The following is a 4,366-nucleotide window of genomic DNA, read 5'->3' as shown; positions in this document are numbered from 1 at the left end:
TGACAGGGAACTCGGGCTATGGACATGAACGTGCCATAGAGATACTTAGGATGTAGACGAACAGGACGGCTACACAGCCTGTGCAGTTCAAGATCCCAGGCGGGAAAGGACCTCCTCGGAGGCTCCACGTGTAGCAGTGCCCCCTCCACACATCTCCACTCAGTGGCCGCAGTGGCCTTCTGGAGACCCAGTCTGATCTGGCCCCAAATCTGCCTAATCCTTACCAGCTCCCACTGCTCATAGAAAGAAGTTCCACTCCATCTGTGATCAACAGGCCCCACCAGCTCTGGATGCCCCTCCTCTGCCTGCCCCAGCCTCCTCTTTCTTTGTGCTCTGAACCCAGGCTGGCCTCTATCCACTCCTCAAACTGCTGACAAGTCAGTCAGGAGTTTCACAGGCTTCATTTCTTTTCCATCCTCACCATGACCTTCAGGCAAGTGCCTTCCAGGGCCAAGGGTTGGGAGGAAGAGATGTTTGTGAATATGCCTGCCACACAATAGGACCTTAATAAATGTTGCGTTTCTTCCTTCCTTCTTAACACACACCCTGTTTTTTCTTCTTTTTTTAAAAAAACTCCAATGGCATCACATAAATCTTACTGCAGAAGTTGCTGCTGTTGGGCGGGTGTTGAGGGCAGGAAAGCCCAGGTGGCCCCACGCCAGAGACAAGAACCAGGCCTCGGGACGAGGGCCTCCTGGGAGTCCCTCTAAGGGTTCCCAGCCTTCACAGTGGAGCTGGGAAGCTGTGTAACAAGCTCCTCACATCCTCAACAGAGATGGGGCTCTGGCTCCTATGAAAGGCTGGAGGAGGGTCTTCTTGAGGCAAGTCCCGGCTGGAGGAAGGAACAACTTGAGACTTCTTGCTTCTGAAGGTGAAGCAGGAGTGGATGGAAGGGAGAGCCTCAGAGAAGAGAGGAAGTGGTCCCTGGGCGGAGTGTCAGGAACCTCTGGACAGCCCCGGGGTGGAGGTTTGCTGGGGTGAAGGGATGGAGACATCTCAGAGCCCCAGATACTTAACAAAGGCCAGATCGGAAGCCATTAGGGCTTATTCTTAAAAACTGGCTTGTTCTTAAAAAGTGGTCCGAGGGCGTTTTTTGGAGAAACCTCCGTACCTTGAGAGTGAACTGGAGGAAGAAGTGAATGAGCAGGCTGAAGTGCAAAAGAAGAAAGATGAGGCAGAGGTCCAAGTAAACTTGTACATCATGGAAGCCACAGAAGCAGAAACAAGGAAAGCCAGAGGCCAGGGACCCTGGTACAAATTGTTCGACTGCATGCCTACCATCTAGAACTTGTCTCAATGGAACATCTATCTGGAACATCTGTGGCCATTCTGATTGCCTCAACCACCTTTGAGAGACCCACCATGCTCGTATTAAAGCAGTCCCTTTTGGTCCTTTGCCCTGGACTTGTGATATTATGGACTAGTTCTCTTGTCAGCTGTGGCTGAATGTAACGTGTACAGTAAATCGTTTCTCCTGCTGTCTTAGCTGAAGAAAAAGAAAAGTGGTCCAAGGGCCAGCAGCATCAGCAGACTCTGGAAGTTTGTTAGAAATGCCATCTCTGAGGCCCGGCCCCAGACCTGCTGAATCAGAATCTGCCTATTAACAAGATGACAGCGATTCACCAGCACACGAAAAGTCTAAGAAGCGCTCTTGATGGTGATGCCCCCACGTTATAATAAAGAATGGCCTTGAGAGGAGAAATCCCGTCCCGGTTTCTCACATTAAGTCAGCGACAGCCTAAGCCTGGAGCCCAGCTCTCCCGGCCTCGTCTTGGACTAGCTCTGCTTCATCCAGGTCCCCCATGCAGGAAGTTATCCCTTCTACCCGAGTGCAAGAATAGGGAGAAGAGCTTTGGTTGGGGAAACAGGGGCCTGGAGACTGAGCCTGGCTCTGTTAACAGCTCCAGGTGTAACGTGCGCTCTTCGGGCCTCAGTTTCCCCTGTGGTTCTCTGAGATGGGCTGGAGTAGGTAATAAAATCGGGTGGTATAATCAATCACATTCATTTACTTATAGCTGCCTGGTGAGGCAGGCAGGTCAAGGCATATTCTGGGGCTTCCCTGGTGGCTCAGTGATAACGAATCCGCCTGCTAGTTCAGGAGATAGGGGATTGATCCCTGGTCTGGGAGAACCACACAGGCTGCGGAGCAACAGCCTATGCGCCACAACTACTGAGCCTGTGCTCTGAAGCCCTCCCAGCACAACTATTGAAGCCCATGTGCCCTAGATCTTGTGCTCAGCAAAAAGAGAAGCCACAGCAATGAGAAGCCTGCACACCACAACTAGAGAGTAGTCCCTGCTCGCCGCAACTAGAGAAAAGCCTCAGCAGCCATGAAGACCCAGCATGGCCAAAACCAAATAAATAAATAAAATGATTAAAAAAAAAAAAAAAAAGGAAATATCATCCCTATTCTACAGATGGAGAAACTGAGGCCAGTTAAGCAATGGCTTCTCCAAAGCTGCCAGCCCTGGCTGCTTTATGCTGTTCTGCCCAGCCCAGGGACCCTGAAAGGTGCCCCTTGGGCCCAGCCTTCCTCTCTAATGGTTCTTTCAGCTCCTGTCAGTTATCAGGGGCCCCGGCTCGGCTGACAGCCAGCGTGTCTGCTGCTGATACTCGGATGCCCACATTCCTGGGCTGTGACGGGGAGCGCACCCGGAGCCCGGGCTGGGGGCACCCGGAGGGGCTCCACTTGGCTGCAAGCTCTGGGGCCTGGCTGTCTGGAGAGTGTCAGGATGCAAAGCGCTTTCTCTCCTCACTGAGGAGGCAGGGGGAGATGTCTCTAGAGGCTGATATGACAGGAGCTGGAGCGGGTACAGGTTCAGCTGGGCCCTGAGGCAAGGCCTGGCCCTGCTGACGAGGGGGAAGGGGGAGGGGGGAACAGGAAGTGTGAGGGGGCAGGAATGAGCTGGGGTCAGCGGCCGATCAAAGGAGACCCATCTGAGCAGCAAGACAAAGATCTCAGTCTAGAAAGTCGGACCTAGCTGGATTTGTGTCCATGCTCTGACATCTCTTAGTTCTGTGACTAGGGGCAAGGCACCCACCACCTCGGACCCTCAGTTTCTTCATCCTTAAAGCCTTAACACAGCCTTGTACATCCATAGCAAGCAGGCTGTGGAGTCCTTCTGAAGCCAAAGACACTCAGGGTTCAGTGTCAGACTAGCATTGCATTTAAAGCCAGCAGAATAATTCATCCTTCTCTTTTTAAAGAAGTCATTTCAATTTAGACATTATTGAAGTTTAATATAGAGAGCAAACTAGTGTTTACCAGTGGGGAGAGGGAAGCAGAGGGTGTAGGATTAAGAGGTACAACTATTATGTATAAAATAAGCAAATAAACTGGGCTTCCCTGGTGTCTCGGTGGTAAAGAATCCGCCTGCAATGCAGGAGACACAGGAGACCCAAGTTCAATCCCTGGGTCAGGAAGATCCCCTGGAGGAGGGCATGGCAACCCACTCCAGTATACTTGCCTGGAGAATCCCCAGGGGCGGAGAAGCCTGGTGGGTTACAGTCCATAGTGTCGCAAAGAGTGGGCTTCCCCGGTGGCTCAGACAGTAAAGCATCTGCCTGCAATGTGGGAGACCTGGGTTCGATCCCTGGGTCAGGAAGATCCCCTGGAGAAGGAAATGGCAACCCACTCCAGTACTCTTGCCTGGAAAATTCCATGGACAGAGGAGCCTTGCAGTCTGCAGTCCATGGGGTCGCAAAGAGTTGGACACGACTGAGCAACTTCATTTCATTTCAAGGCTTATGTTGCTGTCAAATCTTGACTAAAACTCAACTTTCGAGTCTAACACCCACTGAGTTGATTCCAGTTTGGATTCTAAGGCATCAGTTTCTTCTAGGAAAGTTTTCTTTGCTGCTTCTGACACTTCTTGTGCTCATTACTGAGAATGGTTAATGAAAACATCACCAACTTTGAATCATCTTGGTATTATCTGCAAGCATGATGCCCTGACAAGCATCTTCTAAATTTCAGAGTTGCTTCCTTCTTTACTTCTAATTCTTCCTTCAGTTCTGGGATTCCAATTGTATTCTGTGCAAATGTGTCTTTTGTTTACCTTCAAAAGTAACACTGACATATTCTACAGCCACCTTCCTCATAGCGGCTGCCATCTTAGTGGCGTCTTTGAACAATTCATTCTTTGCTTGATTCTGTTGAAAAGAAAAATGAATCTAAATACACTCCATGTGATGCTCTGAGAATCCACTTTCTCCTCCTGTCACATCTATCCTCTTATTAGTTTGGCTCCTCTCACCTCAAATGCCCTGAAAAATTTCTCCAACCCCATGCTATTCAGTTCTTTCTCATTTTCCCTCCGCTCAACCCCAGGACTTTACTATGTGGATCAACTTGGCCTCTTGCCCA

At 50.4% G+C, this 4,366-nt stretch overlaps 1 pseudogene; it reads right to left on the bottom strand.

Moving 5' to 3' along the window:
• Positions 1–3,728: 3,728 nt before the first annotated feature.
• On the bottom strand, positions 3,729–4,113 carry LOC122702561 (annotated as a pseudogene).
• Between the last annotated feature and the right edge of the window lie 253 nt (positions 4,114–4,366).

Source organism: Cervus elaphus, chromosome 1 (assembly GCF_910594005.1).
Source record: "Cervus elaphus chromosome 1, mCerEla1.1, whole genome shotgun sequence".
Classification (NCBI taxonomy): domain Eukaryota; kingdom Metazoa; phylum Chordata; class Mammalia; order Artiodactyla; family Cervidae; genus Cervus; species Cervus elaphus.
This window is presented reverse-complemented; position numbering and strand designations above follow the sequence as displayed.